This window comes from Pecten maximus, chromosome 11 (genome assembly GCF_902652985.1).
Source record: "Pecten maximus chromosome 11, xPecMax1.1, whole genome shotgun sequence".
Classification (NCBI taxonomy): domain Eukaryota; kingdom Metazoa; phylum Mollusca; class Bivalvia; order Pectinida; family Pectinidae; genus Pecten; species Pecten maximus.
In genome coordinates, this window is record NC_047025.1 from 41,652,012 (window position 1) to 41,670,946 (window position 18,935).

At 39.5% G+C, this 18,935-nt stretch overlaps 1 protein-coding gene across 1 annotated transcript in view; it reads left to right on the forward strand.

Moving 5' to 3' along the window:
- The window catches only part of LOC117337085 (tumor necrosis factor receptor superfamily member 5-like), a 51,686-nt gene that overhangs the window by 18,495 nt on the left and 14,256 nt on the right, over positions 1–18,935 (forward strand). The window lies entirely within an intron of this gene.

Consider the following 18,935-nt stretch of genomic DNA (forward strand, 5'->3'; position numbering starts at 1 on the left):
TTCTTTCTGTAGATATACCTCGTTTCTCTAGAAATTGTTTGAGGGAATCGACTCTCCACATAGAAAATAACTCCAAAGTCATATCACCAGGATCGTCTATATCCATGATGCAGCCGGCTGCTTACGTTGTAAATATGCGTGTAATTAATAATATGGCAAACAATAGGTTTTGAAAATGTAGAAAATTGATGTATTTATCGCAAAATATCATACGAAATCAAATAACATGGGAAACGTAGTGTTGATAGTAAAAAACACAACTCACTTCGATAGCGTATCCATAGACGCCTACCAAAACCGGAAGTGTCTTTACTCCGGGCGCCACTATCGCGCTACAACGGGGGATAACTCAAAAAAAGTTATGTGGATAGGTCTATATGGTCTTACTGGTCTGTGAGATATCTTATAAGTGTACAATCTAGGGGAGATAATCTAACTCCATATGTATATGAGTTATTCCCCTTTGTTGTAATTCTTTTCGTTTGTAAGATACATTTTGATTATTCATATAAAGACTTGGAACTGGAAAGACGTTTGTTGGTTTTGTCTGACGATATGTAGCGTAAAGCGAGTTCCCCATACCTCACAATATTACACTATATTTAGTGGCGCAAGCGCACTATTTGAATATTATTGCCGGTAAGAATAGTGTTGGGGATACGACGGTGATTCGGTCGGAGATGTGTTTGGGAAGTTTTGGAGATACGGTTAAGGACGCGGTCAATCCTTAGGTATCCAGACGTTTCGCTCCCAACACGTTTCGCACCAAGTCGGTTCGCACCCAACAGGGACGGTTCGCACCACAAAAATAAAATAAAGATGACGGTTCGCCCCCAGTGTAACATTTTTATCGAAATAAAGCGATACCTTATTGTTAACATTATATTTTGTTTGAACGTGTTTTTATTGTTTTTGTACCTTTCAGTGACATGTGTAAAAGTTTTTAAACATTTAGCTTTTATAATTGAATTAAAATGTGTGTTGTGTAGATCGAGATTTAGTGCTTCAAAAATTGTGTTGATTAGTGCTGTTTTATGTTATAACTCAGTTTTTAATAGTGACTTATGTTATATATAATATATCAATCTTTTGTTCGAAAATGTTAGTCATGTTAAATGTTTTGTGTTTATTTGATGCTAATGATAAATAGTGACTTATGTTATATATAATATTTATAATATGTCAATTCATATTATGGTTTGTTTAGGGTGTAGCTTTAAGCTGAGGCTAACAAAATTGTAGCTATCAATCTTTTGTTCGAAAATGTTAGTCATGTAAAATGTTTTGTGTTTATTTGATGCTAATGATAAATAGTGACTTATGTTATATATAATATTTATAATATGTCAATTCATATTATGGTTTGTTTAGGGTGTAGCTTTAAGCTGAGGCTAACAAAATTGTAGCTATCAATCTTTTGTTCGAAAATGTTAGTCATGTAAAATGTTTTGTGTTTATTTGATGCTAATGATAAATAGTAGCTAACTAAATGTTTTGTGTGTTCTTTGATGATTATGTTATTTAAAAAATAAAACATTGAAAATATTTCTCATCTTTGGGTTATTATTATGCAAATTTGAGATATTCACTGCATAAAAAAATAGTAAAAACAAATCAACGAGAAAGTGGAGTATATGTATATCTCCAAGATATCAGAAAAACAAAGCTCACCAAGGTTATTTTGTACGAAATTATTTATATGTAGTAAGAGAGATAACTCCTACACACAATACGCAGCAACTCGCCCAATTTTCCTGTAAAAAGAAAATCCCACAATAAAAGGATAACAATAGTTACGACTATAGTACCAAACAAACACAACATTAACTATTATTAAGGTTTATAACTAGTGAACAAATAGGGTGCGAAACGTCGTGGTGCGAAACGGTTTGGGTGCGAAACGTCCGACATTCAATCCTTATATAGTAATAAGGGGCGGGGCGAAGATGTCTGGAGATGCGATTTCATTCCTTATAAGGTAAAAGGGACGGGTTTGAGGATACGCCGAAAAAACATAAAAGGCCGGATTCAACGGCAGATCCTCAGTTGGGCATACGACCCAGACCGGGTTTTTGGTATCGTTTTATTTGCTCCGCCGTGGTCAATTCCTGGTTATTGTAGTAAGTCTTAGACTAGGTAATTGATTATAGAGGGATATTTGAACTCTTAATAATATTAGACTGGTACTTATTAGCCTATCATTCTATGGCAACAGCTGGTGTCATCACCGCTGTCTGTTTACTATCTGAAAGGGGCGGGACTAATAATTTATATTAATTTAAAGGCTATCTAAGTTCACTTGAACCTGGTGTCATCACCGGCCATTTAAAGTATTCTAGTAGAATTTTATTTATTATTGTGCTTTATTCATCATCTTATATACTGTAATACTAGTATACAAGAGTCAAATGTGAGCATAGGGCTTCAGTTACATATAGGTAGAAGCATTAATGTGCATTTATAGTGTCATTACTCTGTATAAATATCATTCCGTCCAAGTTTTGTTGTGGCTAGTTGATAGAGTTAAATACTGTTGATTATCAAAGCTTTCTTATTACATTAATGAATGATTTATGCTTTTACCTTGTGGTGGACTGGTGTGTATATTTAGATGTTATATTATATAACACTACACAGTTACTGGTGTGTATACCTATATGTTATATTATATAACACTAAACAGTTACTGGTGTGTATACCTAGATGTTATATTATATAACACTACAAAGTTACTGGTGTGTATACCTAGATGTTATATTATATAACACTACACAGTTACTGGTGTGTATACCTAGATGTTATATTATATAACACTACACAGTTACTGGTGTGTATACCTATATGTTATATTATATAACACTAAACAGTTACTGGTGTGTATACCTATATGTTATATTATATAACACTACAAAGTTACTGGTGTGTATACCTAGATGTTATATTATATAACACTACACAGTTACTGGTGTGTATACCTAGATGTTATATTATATAACACTACAAAGTTACTGGTGTGTATACCTAGATGTTATATTATATAACACTACACAGTTACTGGTGTGTATACCTAGATGTTATATTATATAACACTACACAGTTACTGGTGTGTATACCTAGATATTATATTATATAACACTACACAGTTACTGGTGTGTATACCTAGATGTTATATTATATAACACTACACAGTTACTGGTGTGTATACCTAGATATTATATTATATAACACTACACAGTTACTGGTGTGTATACCTAGATGTTATATTATATAACACTACACAGTTACTGGTGTGTATACCTAGATGTTATATTATATAACACTACACAGTTACTGGTGTATATATATAGATGTTATATTATATAACACTACACAGTTACTGGTGTGTATACCTAGATGTTATATTATATAACACTACACAGTTACCGGTGTATATACCTAGATGTTATATTATATAACACTACACAGTTACTGGTGTGTATACCTAGATGTTATATTATATAACACTACACAGTTACTGGTGTGTATACCTAAATGTTATATTATATAACACTACACGGTTACTGGTGTATATACCTAGATGTTATGTTATATAACACTACACAGTTATTTGTGTATATACCTAGATGTTATATTATATAACACTACACAGTTACTGTTGTGTATACCTAAATGTTATATTATATAACACTACACAGTTACTGTTGTGTATACCTAAATGTTATATTATATAACACTACACAGTTACTGGTGTGTATATATAGATGTTATATTATATAACACCACAAAGTTACTGGTGTATATACCTAGATGTTATATTATATAACACTACACAGTTACTGGTGTGTATACCTAGATGTTATATTATATAACACTACACAGTTACTGGTGTGTATACCTAGATGTTATATTATATAACACTACACAGTTACATGTACTGGTGTGTATACCTAGATGTTATAGTAAATAACACTGCACAGTTACTGGTATGTATATCTAGATGTTATATTATATAACACTACACAGTTACTGGTGTGTATACCTAGATGTTATATTATATAACACTACACAGTTACTGGTGTGTATACCTAGATGTTATATTATATAACACTACACAGTTACATGTACTGGTGTGTATACCTAGATGTTATAGTAAATAACACTGCACAGTTACTGGTGTGTATACCTAGATGTTATATTATATAACACTACACAGTTACTGGTGTGTATACCTAGATGTTATATTATATAACACTACACAGTTACATGTACTGGTGTGTATACCTAGATGTTATAGTAAATAACACTGCACAGTTACTGGTATGTATATCTAGATGTTATATTATATAACACTACACAGTTACTGGTGTATATACCTTGATGTTATATTATATAACACTACACAGTTACTGGTGTGTATACCTAGATGTTATATTATATAACACTACACAGTTACTGGTGTATATACCCAGATGTTATATTATATAACACTACACAGTTACTGGTGTGTATACCTAGATGTTATGTTATATAACACTACACAGTTACTGGTGTATATACCTAGATGTTATATTATATAACACTACACAGTTACTGGTGTGTATACCTAGATGTTATATTATATAACACTACACAGTTACTGGTGTATATACCCAGATGTTATATTATATAACACTACACAGTTACTGGTGTATATACCCAGATGTTATATTATATAACACTACACAGTTACTGGTGTGTATACCTAGATGTTATATTATATAACACTACACAGTTACTGTTGTATATACCTAGATGTTATATTATATAACACCACACAGTTACTGGTGTGTATACCTAATGTTATATTATATAACACTACACAGTTATTGGTGTATATACCTAGATGTTATATTATATAACACTACACAGTTACTGGTGTATATACCTAGATGTTATATTATATAACACCACACAGTTACTGGTGTATATACCTAGATGTTATATTATATAACACTACACAGTTACTGGTGTATATACCTAGATGTTATAGTATATAACACCACACAGTTACTGGTGTATATACCTAGATGTTATATTATATAACACTACACAGTTACTGGTGTGTATACCTAGATGTTATATTATATAACACTACACAGTTACTGGTGTGTATACCTAGATGTTATATTATATAACACTACACAGTTACTGGTGTGTATACCTAGATGTTATATAACACTACATAGTTACTGGTGTATATACCTAGATGTTATATTATATAACACTACACAGTTACTAGTGTATATACCTAGATGTTATATTATACCTAGATGTTATATTATATAACACTACACAGTTACTTGTGTGTATACCTAGATGTTATATTAAATAACACTACACAGTTACTGGTGTGTATACCTAGATGTTATATTATATAACACTACACAGTTACTGGTGTGTATACCTAGATGTTATATTATATAACACTACACAGTTACTTGTGTGTATACCTAGATGTTATATTATATAACACTACACAGTTACTAGTGTATATACCTAGATGTTATATTATATAACACTACACAGTTACTTGTGTGTATACCTAGATGTTATATTAAATAACACTACACAGTTACTGGTGTGTATACCTAGATGTTAAATTATATAACACTACACAGTTACTGGTGTGTATACCTAGATGTTATATTAAATAACACTACACAGTTACTGGTGTATATACCTAGATGTTATATTATATAACACTACACAATTACTGGTGTATATACCTAGATGTTATATTATATAACACTACACAGTTACTGGTGTGTATACCTATATATTAGGGGCCGCGGTGGCCGAGTGGTTAAGGTGTACCGACACTTTGTCACTAGCCCTCCACCTCTGGGTTGCGAGTTCGAAACCTACGTGGGGCAGTTGCCAGGTACTGACCGTAGGCCGGTGGTTTTTCTCCGGGTACTCCGGCTTTCCTCCACCTCCAAAACCTGGCACGTCCTTAAATGACCCTGGCTGTTAATAGGACTTTAAACAAAAACAAACAAACAAACAAACCTAGATATTATATTATATAACACTACACAGTTACTGGTGTGCATACCTAGATGTTATATTATATAACACTACGCAGTTACTGGTGTATATACCTAGATGTTATATTATATAACACTACACAGTTACTGGTGTATATACCTAATGTTATATTATATAACACTACACAGTTACTGGTGTGTATACCTAGATGTTATATTATATAACACTACACAGTTACTGGTGTATATATATAAATGTTATATTATATAACACTACACAGTTACTGGTGTATATATATAGATGTTATATTATATAACACTACAAAGTTACTGGTGTATATATAGATGTTATATTATATAACACTACACAGTTACTGGTGTGTATACCAAGATGTTATATTATATAACACCACACAGTTACTGGTGTGTATACCTAGATGTTATATTATATAACACTACAGAGTTACTGGTGTGTATACCAAGATGTTATATTATATAACACCACACAGTTACTGGTGTATATACCTAGATGTTATATTATATAACACTACACAGTTACTGGTGTGTATACCTAGATGTTATATTATATAACACTACACAGTTACTGTGTGTATACCTAGATGTTATATTATATAACACTACACAGTTACTGGTGTATATACCTAGATGTTATATTATATAACACTACACAGTTACTGGTGTGTATACCTAGATGTTATATTATATAACACTACACAGTTACTGGTGTGTATACCTAGATGTTATATTATATAACACTACACAGTTACTGGTGTGTATACCTAGATGTTATATTATATAAGACTATACAGTTACTGGTGTGTATACCTAGATATTATATTATATAAGACTACACAGTTACTGGTGTGTATACCTAGATATTATATTATATAAGACTATACAGTTACTGGTGTGTATACCTAGATGTTATATAACACTACACAGTTACTGGTGTATATACCTAGATGTTATATTATATAACACTACACAGTTACTGGTGTGTATATTTAGATGTTATATTATATAACACTACACGGTTACTGGTGTGTATACCTAGATGTTATATTATATAACACTACACAGTTACTGGTGTGTGTACCTAGATGTTATATTATATAACACTACACAGTTACTGGTGTGTATACCTACATGTTATATTATATAACACTACACAGTTACTGGTGTGTATACCTAGATGTTATATTATATAACACTACACAGTTACTGGTGTGTATACCTAGATATTATACTATATAACACTACACAGTTACTGTCGTTTATTCCTAGATGTGTTATATATCTTGGTTATTTTATAAGTTCACCCTTTTGTCCTTATTATTTTAAGCTAACGATTATGTTCAAAATAAGTTCTTTTGTACTGATTTAAAAACACATGATGTTTTTGTATTTATCATACTTTTAAACACGATACAGATATCTGATCGGACACCAAATTAGAGTTACTTCCCTTGGACTGTTAACGAGTGTATTTTAACAATTAAATTATAAAGAGCACTGAGAGGCGGTATTATCAACCGTCACATGTTATTTTTACTTCAAGAATTACTTAAAGACAATGTTCTTAGAAGTTAACCCTTGTTAACAGAACGATTAAAGTTATTTCAATAAACATGGTATGTTTTTGGTTATTGGGATACAGACTTGTCTGCTATACGTTTAGTAGGATAGTCTCGATATATTTATCCCGTTTATAAATCAAGTATGGCCTGGTTTTGTATTGTCTACAAAAGAAAAAAAATCAATTAGACACATCCATAAACAACGTGTATAGTCAGTGTACAGGGTACACTTCAACAAGCGATCACAGAAAGCTAGTTTCAGGAAGGTAACACTAGTTTTGTGTATTTTCGATTGATACCCTTATGAAGCGATTCGTTTTAAAATAAGTCTCACATGTGTCGTGTGGGTTGTAAACATATTCCATATACATACATATGTAGTCACAAGTTTGTCCTGGCTTTCCCGTTTTTATTTCGACACCTAGGGTCTCTTAACATCGCTGATGTGTCCTAGAAGGACCGAACAGCTATATCATCACTGACGAGTCCTAGAAGGACGATACAGCTCTGTGATGTCCCTATCATCACTGACGTGCCCTAGAAGGACAAACTAACTGTATGATGTATCGAACATCACTGATGTGTCCTAGATAGACAAAACATCTGTATGATGATCCTAACATCACTGAAAAATCCCGGAAGAACGTAATATCTTGTGATGTCCCTATCATCACTGATGAGTTCTAGAAGGATGATACAGCTGTATGGTGTCCCTATCATCACTGACGAGTCCTAGAAGGACGAAATAGCTGTATGTTGTCCCTATCATCACTGACGAGTCCTAGAAGGATGATACAGCTGTATGGTGTCCCTATCATCACTGACGAGTCCTAGGAGGACGAAATAACTGTAAGGTGTCCCTATCATCACTGACGAGTCCTAGAAGGATGATACAGCTGTATGGTGTCCCTATCATCACTGACGAGTTCTAGAAGGATGATACAGCTGTTTGGTGTTCCTGTCATCACTGACGAGTCCTAGAAAGACGAAACAGCTGTATGGTGTCCCTGTCATCACTGACGAGTCCTAGAAGGACGAAATAGCTGTATGTTGTCCCTATAATCACTGACGAGTCCTAGAAGGACGATACAGCTGTATGAAGTCACTAGAATCACTGAAGGTTCGAAACAAATGTATTTTCGTTCATTATTCAGTATATTATATATAAAGTCTCCACTTCATATTGATTATGACAAGTTAATATTTAAACTAAGTATTACTGTGGTGTTATTGTGTATACAACTTAATTACAATTTAATGTGAAGTTATATGCTGTAATGTAGCTAGGGTTTTGCTATAGGGTATTTGATATATATGAAGAAGAATATGTTTGTTGCAAGTGCTTTGCTACAATTGATGTTATATATCCGATGTACATATATTTTTGTATCTATATATAACTTAGCAACACAAATGACGAAGGAAGACAACTTTTGGTACCTATATATATATATATATATATGGGGCAAAGAAGTAATTCAAACAGTGTAAACAATAAGGTTTGTTAAATTTTCGAGGCAATCCGCCCCTTTATCAAAACACAAAAAATCACAAATACAATCACATAATATATATAAGAAGTACTGGAAATACAATAAAATACAATAAGAATAATGTTTTAGTAACTGGAGAAACCACAATGAACCCTTAGGCAAACGTGGGCCGAAGGCGGATACTAGCGTGACTGCATCATGTTCAAACACTAGAACGCTATGCGACCAACGGCAGAGATATTTTGAATTCCCCCGCACGTGAAAGTATTCCGAAGAGTTCAAAGACGATTCGTCCCTAAACACTGCTAGTGGACGACATTGCATTTATATAAATAATGTTGCATTATCGTCTCTACAGTGATTGATTAAATATCGTGTACAAAGTCTGAAAAACTTTAGAAAAATATGTGTTAGATCATAAGAATTATAGAGAGTGGTGTGAAAAAACTGCTACAAATATTTATCAAGATATATATATATATATATAAAGTTTTGTAGCTAATGTTTTGTTACTATCAACTTTAAATATAAGAAATGTTATCTATAAATAAATATTGTCACCATACCCGGTATATTTTGTCACTGTACCCGGTATCTATTGCACCATACCCAGTATATATTGTCACCATACTCGGTATATATTGTCACTGTACCCGGTATATATTGTCACTGTACCCAGTATATATTGTCACTGTACCTGGTATATATTGTCACTGTACCCGGTATATATTGTCACCATACCCGGTATATATTATCACTGTACCCGGTATATATTGTCACCATATCCGGTATATATTGTCACTGTACCCAGTATATATTGTCACCATACCCGGTATATATTGTCACTGTACCCGGTATATATTGTCACCATACCCGGTATATATTGTCACTGTACCCGGTATATATTGTCACTGTACCCGGTATATATTGTCACAGTACCCGGTATATATTGTCACTGTACCCGGTATATATTGTCACCATACCCGGTATATATTGTCCCTGTACCCGGTATATATTGTCACTGTACCCGGTATATATTGTCACCATAATCGGTATATATTGTCACTGTACCCGGTATATATTGTCACTGTACCCTTTAAATATTGTCACCATACCCGTTATATATTGTCCCTGTACCCGGTATATATTGTCCCTGTACCCGGTATATATTGTCACTGTACCCGGTATATATTGTCACTGTACCCGGTATATATTGTCACCATACCCGGTATATATTGTCACTATACCCGGTATATATTGTCACCGTACCCGGTATATATTGTCACTGTACCCGGTATATATTGTCACTATACCCGGTATATATTGTCACTGTACCCGGTATATATTGTCACTGTACCCGGTATATATTGTCACTGTACCCGGTATATATTGTCACTGTACCCGGTATATATTGTCACTGTACCCGGTATATATTGTCACTGTACCCGGTATATATTGTCACCATACCCGGTATATATTGTCACCGTACCCGATATATATTGTCACCATACCCGGTATATATTGTCACCATACCTGGTATATATTGTCACTAACCCGGTATATATTGTCACCATACCCGGTATATATTGTCACTGTACCCGGTATATATTGTCACCATACCCGGTATATATTGTCACCATACCCAGTATATATTGTCACCATACCCGGTATATATTGTCACCGTACCCGGTATATATTGTCACCATACCCGGTATATATTGTCACTGTACCCGGTATATATTGTCACTATACCCGGTATATATTGTCACTGTACCCGGTATATATTGTCACTGTACCCGGTATATATTGTCACTGTATCCGGTATATATTGTCACAGTACCCGGTATATATTGTCATCATACCCGGTATATATTGTCACTGTACCCGGTATATATTGTCACTATACCCAGTATATATTGTCACTGTACCCAGTATATATTGTCACTGTACCCGGTATATATTGTCACTATACCCAGTATATATTGTCACTGTACCCGGTATATATTGTCACTGTACCCGGTATATATTGTCACTGTACCCGGTATATATTGTCACTGTACCTGGTATATATTGTCACTGTACCCGGTATATATTGTCACTGTACCCGGTTTATATTGTCCCTGTACCCGGTATATATTGTCACTGTACCCGGTATATATTGTCACTGTACCCGGTATATATTGTCACTGTACCCGGTATATATTGTCACTGTACCCGGTATATATTGTCACCATACCCGCTATATATTGTCACCGTACCCGGTATATATTGTCACTGTACCCGGTATATATTGTCACTGTACCCGGTATATATTGTCACCATACCCGGTATATATTGTCATCATACCCGGTATATATTGTCACTATTACCCGGTATATATTGTCACTGTACCAGGTATATATTGTCACCGTACCCGGTATATATTGTCACTGTACCAAGTATATATTGTCACTGTACCCGGTATATATTGTCACTCTACCCGGTATATATTGTCACCATACCTGGTATATATTGTCACTGTACCCGGTATATATTGTCACTGTACCCGGTATATATTGTCACTATACCCGGTATATATTATCACTGTACCCGGTAATATTGTCACCATACCCGGTACAAATTGTCACTGTACCCGGTATATATTGTCACCATACCCGGTATATATTGTCACTGTACCCGGTATATATTGTCACTGTACCCGGTATATATTGTCACCATACCCGGTATATATTGTCACCGTACCCGGTATATATTGTCACTGTACCCGGTATATATTGTCACTGTACCCGGTATATATTGTCACCATACCCGGTATATATTGTCACTGTACCCGGTATATATTGTCACTGTACCCGGTAATATTGTCACCATACCCGGTACAAATTGTCACTGTACCCGGTATATATTGTCACCATACCCGGTATATATTGTCACAGTACCCGGTATATATTATCACCATACCCGGTTTATATTGTCACTGTACCCGGTATATATTGTCACTGTACCCGGTATATATTGTCACTGTACCCGGTATATATTGTCACCATACCCGGTATATATTGTCACTGTACCCGGTATATATTGTCACTGTACCCGGTATATATTGTCACCATACCCGGTATATATTATCACCATACCCGGTATATATTGTCACTGTACCCGGTATATATTGTTACTGTACCCGGTATATATTGTCACTGTAGCCGGAATATATTGTCACTGTACCTGGTATATATTGTCACCATACCCGATATATATTGTCACTGTACCCGGTTTATATTGTCACTGTACCCGGTATATATTGTCACTGTACCCGGTATATATTGTCACTGTACCCGGTATATATTGTCACTGTACCCGGTATATATTGTCACCATACCCGGTATATATTGTCACCATACCCGGTATATATTGTCACTGTACCCGGTATATATTGTCACCATACCCGGTATATATTATCACAGTACCCGGTATATATTATCACCATACCCGGTATATATTGTCACTGTACCCGGTATATATTGTCACTGTACCCGGTATATATTGTCACCATACCCGATATATATTGTCACCATACCCGGTTTATATTATCACAGTACCCGGTATATATTATCACCATACCCGGTATATATTGTCACTGTACCCGGTATATATTGTCACTGTACCCGGTATATATTGTCACCATACCCGATATATATTGTCACCATACCCGGTATATATTGTCACTGTACCCGGTATATATTGTCACCATACCCGATATATATTGTCACCATACCCGCTATATATTGTCACTGTACCCGGTATATATTGTCACTGTACCCGATATATATTGTCACTGTACCCGGTATATATTGTCACTGTACCCGGTATATATTGTCACCATACCCGGTATATATTGTCACTGTACCGGGTATACATTGTCACCATACCCGATATATATTGTCACTATACCCGGTTTATATTGTCACTGTACACGGTATATATTGTCACCATACTTGGTTTATATTATCACTGTACCCGGTATATATTGTCACTGTACCCGGTATATATTATCACCATAATCGGTTTATGTTGTCACCATACCCGGTATTATCACTGTATAAGTTTTTCAATTGATTGATAAGTCTTACCCCTTAAGGTTTTTAACCGGATATTTAAAAATGGGGGAAAAGTGGCCATTCCCCAAAATTTCCCCCGGGAAATCAATTTATTGAAATTTTACCCCGTAAAAACTTTTTATAAAAAATTTAAAATTTTAAAAGTAGAATGGGGGGAAAACGTTTTAAAATTTCCCGAAAGAAGAAGTTTTTTTGAATTTGTTGAATTCTTTTTGCAACTAAAATACTTTTTTATAAAATTCCCCAAAAGGGAAAATTTTAATTTAAAAAAAATTTCCCCAGGGTTAAGGGTTTTTTTTAAAAGGGGGCTCCCCCCTTTGTCGGGGAAAATTAAAAATTTAAGGCCATTTTTTTTTGTTTGTATCCCGTTATCTTTGATTATTGAAAAAAACTTTTAAAGCCCAAAAAAACAAACCCCAAAAAAAACTTTTTGGGGGGGGGCCAGAGGGAAAAGAAAAAAACCAACGGGGGGGAAAGGGGGAAAAAAAAAAAAAACCAAAAAATGAAAAAAAGAAAAAGGGGAAAAAAAAGGGGAAAAAAAAGGGGGAAGGGAAAAAAAAGGGGAAAAAGGGAAAAGGGGGAAAAAGGGGAAAAGGGGAAAAAAAAAAAAGGAAAAAGGGGAAAAAAGGGTAGGAGAAAAGGGGAAAAAAGGGGAGAAAAGCAAGGGGGAGAAAACCGGAGAAAGGGGCAGAAGGGCGGAAAAAGGGGAGACAAAAAGGGGAGAAAGGGGGAGAACAGGGGAAAAAAGGGCCGGAAAAAAGGAAAAACAACGGGGAAAAACACAGGGGAAAAAAACAACGGGGAAACACACCCAAAAACAAAACGGGGGACACCGGGAAAAACAAAGGGAACAAAGGGGGGACACACGGGGGCCAACCCCCAGAAAAAACGGCCGCGAACACGGGGGCAGACACCCGGCCCAGACACAGCGCGCGAACAGGCCGAGACACACGCCCGCAGCACACGGGGAAAGACAAGCGGGGCAGACACACCTCAAAACACGTCCCGCAACACAGGGCGCGCAACACACGGCGCCATACACACGCCACACAGGGCCCATACACACCCCAGACACACGGCCGCGCAGACACCGGCGGCAGACACCCGGCGCTCAACACAGGCCGCAGACACCTGCGCCAGCACACGGCCCAGACCACGCCCGCAGCACCACGGCCCAGCACCCGGCCGCAGACCCACGGCGCGAACACAGGCGCCAGACCACGGCCCCGACACAGGCGCGCAGCCCACAGGCGCGCAGACACACGGCGGCAGAAACGGCCCGCAGAACACGGCCCGCGCCCAACGGCCCGCAGACACAGGGCGCGCAGACACGGCGCGCAACACACGGCGCGCAGGAACACGGCCCGCGCACAGGCGCGCAGACACGCGGCGCAGACAACGGGCCCTCAGACCACACGGCGCGCAGACACACGGCGCGCAGACACTACGGCGCGCAGACACACGGCGCTGCAGACACACGGCGCGCAGACACACGGCCCGCAGCACAACGGCGCGCAGATCACACGGCGCGCAGACACACGGCGCGCAGACACACGGCGCGCAGACACACGGACGCAGACACACGGCGCGCAGACACACGGCGAGCAGACCACGCGGCGGCGCAGACACGCGGCGCGCAGACACGGGGCGCGCAGACACACGGCCGCGGACACAGCGGCGCGCAGACACACGGCGCGCAGAACACACGGCGCGCAGACACGACGGCGCGCAGACACGCGGCGAGCAGACACACGGCGCGCATGACACGAGCGGCGCGCAGACCACGGCGCGCAGACACACGGCGCGCAGACACACGGCGCGCAGACACACGGCGCGCAGACACTACGGCGCGCAGACACACGGCGCAGACACACGGCGCGCAGACCACGGCGCGCAGACACACTGGCTGCGCAGACACACGGTCGCGCAGACACACGGCGCGCAGACACACGGCGCGCAGACACGGGCGCGCAGACACACGGCGCGCAGACACACGGCGCGGCAGACACACGGCGCGCAGACACCAGGCGCGCAGACACACGGCGCGCAGACACACGGCGCGCAGACACACGGCGCGCAGACACACGGCGCGAAGACACGCGGCGCGCAGACACACGGCGCGCAGACACACGGCGCGCAGACACACGGCGCGCAGACACACGGCGCGCAGACACACGGCGCGGCAGACACACGGCGCGCAGACACACGGCGCGCAGACACACGGCCCGCAGACACACGGCGCGCAGACACACGGCGCGAAGAAACACGGCGCGCAGACACACGGCGCGCAGACACACGGCGCGCAGACACACGGCGCGCAGGACACACGGCGGCAGACACAGGCGCGCAGACACACGGCGCGCAGACACACGGCGCGCCGACACACGGCGCGCAGACACACGGCGCGCAGCACACGGCGCGCAGACACACGGCGCGCAGACACGGGCGGAGACACACGGGCGCAGACACCGGGCGAGACAAACCCGGGCGCGCAGACAACGGCGGCAGAAAAAGGGCGCGCAGACAAAAGGGCGCGCAGACACAGGGGCGAGCAGACACACGGCGCGCAGACACACGGCGCGCAGACCACGGCGCGCAGACAAAACGGCGCGCAGACACACGGCGCGAGACAAACGGCGCGCAGACACAGGGCCCGCGCAGACACACGGCCGCAGACACACGGCCCGCAGACACACCGAGCGGGGAAAGGAAACACGGCCCGCAGACACAGGGCGGCGACACAGGCGGCACACGGGCGCGCAGACACCGGGGAGACACGGCGCGCGAACAGGCGGCAGACAACGGGCGCAAGGGCGAGACAAAAACGGAAAAACCGACACAGGGGCGCGCAGACAAACGGCGCGCAGACACGCGGCGCGAAGACAGGACGAACGGCGGCGACACACGGCGCGCAAAAAACAACGGCGCGAGACACAGGGCGAAGACAAACGGGCGCAGACACCGGCGGGAGACACGGGCGCGCGGAAACACGGCGCGCAGACACACGGCGCGAGACACACGGCGCGCAGACACCGGCGCGAGGACACGGGCGCGCAGACACAGGCCGCAGACAAAACGGCGCCAGACAAACGGCGAGAAGACACACGGCGCGAAGACACACGGCGCAAGACACAGGGCGCAGAACAACGGCCGCAGACACACGGCGCAAAGGACAAAGGCGGAGACACACAGGCGGAGACACACGGCGGCCCCGGCCCAAAACGGCGCGCAACACACGGCCGCAAAGAGGGCCCGACCCAGAACGGGGGCCGAAGACACACGGCGCGCAGACACAAGCGCGAGACAACACGGCCGAGACAAGGGCGCCACGCTCAAAAAAGGTCCATACACTCGCAAGAACACGGCGCGCAGACACACGTCGCGCAGCCCACGGCGCCCAAAAGCCAGACACCGGAGAGACACTGCGCGACCCACTTCCCAAACACCCAACACCCAGAAAACCTCCTCGACCATACACACTTCCTCATACACCTTCCCCTCATGAAACAAGGCTCTCAGACACCGCCTCATACACACTTTCGAACCATCCAATTAGTCATTTCTTCATGCAACACATTCTCATACACACTTCCTCATCCACACTTCTCTCATACACATTCCCTCATACACACTTCCCATAATTCTCATACACACTTCCTCATACACATTTTTAAACCCAAGGGGGAAAACTTCCCCGCACATACACACCCAACACAAAGCCATAAACACCCCTTAACATGAAAACATCTATAAAACTAAAACCACTCTTTAACAACTCCCCATACAACCCTTCTCATACCACTTCTCGTGAAACGATTAAGTGGGGGAACAAAAGGTTAAACGGAGAAAAATTAGGGGAAAAACCGGTTCAAAACGATTGGGATAACATTCGGGAGATAAAAGTTTTGAGGTTAATAAAGTATAAGGAGAGATAAACAGTTTTATTACAGAGGTTAGAGTATAAAGTATAAGGGGAGATAAACAGTTTATTACAGAGGTTAGAGTATAAAGTATAAGGGGAGATAAACAGTTTTATTACAGAGGTTAGAGTATAAAGTATAAGGGGAGATAAACAGTTTTATTACAGAGGTTAGAGTATAAAGTATAAGGGGAGATAAACAGTTTTATTACAGAGGTTAGAGTATAAAGTATAAGGGGAGATAAACAGTTTTATTACAGAGATTCGAGTATAAAGTATAAGGGGAGATAAACAGTTTTATTACAGAGGTTAGAGTATAAAGTATAAGGGGAGATAAACAGTTATTACAGAGGTTAGAGTGTACAGTATAAGGGGAGATAAACAGGTTTATTACAGAGGTTGGAGTATAAAGTATAAGGGGAGATAAACAGGTTTATTACAGAGGTTAGAGTGTAAAGTATAAGGGGAGACAAACAGTTATTACAGAGGTTAGAGTGTAAAGTATAAGGGGAGATAAACAGGTTTATTACAGAGGTTGGAGTATAAAGTATAAGGGGAGATAAACAGGTTTATTACAGAGGTTAGAGTATAAAGTATAAGGGGAGATAAACAGTTTTATTACAGAGGTTAGAGTATAAAGTATAAGGGGAGATAAACAGTTTTATTACAGAGGTTAGAGTGTAAAGTATAAGGGGAGATAAACAGTTATTACAGAGGTTAGAGTATAAAGTATAAGGGGAGATAAACAGGTTTATTACAGAGGTTTGAGTATAAAGTATAAGGGGAGATAAACAGGTTTATTACAGAGGTTAGAGTGTAAAGTAACGTGAAATCAGAACATGTATACATGTTATTCTTTATATAGCTGTTTTACCTGATCATATGGTATATTTCAATATATATCAATATATATCAATAGATATCTCAATATATATCAATTTATATCAATAGATATCTCAATATATGTCAATATATGTCAATATATATCTCAATATATATCTCAATATATATCAATATATATCAATATATATCAATATATATCTCAATATATATCTCTATATAGATCTCAATATATATCAATTTATATCAATATATATCAATATATATCAATATATAAGCAGTAACGTAAAAGCCTTACACGGATCTTGTATTACCATCAGAGTTAGGACTGAATATAAATGACATAGCCTAAAGCTTTACTCAGTAATAGATCGGGTGAAATACATTGAATGTTATACATATGTATCCCATAACTGCGCGTGTTTCACAACTGAAATGACACGTGATCAAATCGTAACAGCTTGTTATTGTTTATGTTTACAAACCGCGGTGTGTTACGACTTCCAAAGCCTACATAAATGTACGTTTGGTCGTTTTTGACCTCCAACAAATTAGCTTGGCTAACCTACGGCCTTTGACCAGAGACTCTGCTTTGACCACTGACTACTTTTACTACTATCACTTATTTTTTGGTCGTCTGTCATTCAAAATATCAATATTGACACGTTTTGTGGATTTGCCGGAGGCCAACATTGGCATAATTCGGTGAGAGGGGTGTCCTCATCGAAAGGTCGATAAATCAGGGATTTGAGTCGTGAAAAATAGAATTTGATGATGATAAAATAGACTACGCACGGAAGCGAGATGTTGCATTGATCAATTACGGCGAACCAAAACTGAGCTTCACACTCCCTATGTATGTCACAGTGGACAAATGAATTTTCCGATTAGATTTACTGTAAGGCAGAAAAAATGTGTCTCTTCTTCAATTTTGTTTGCAT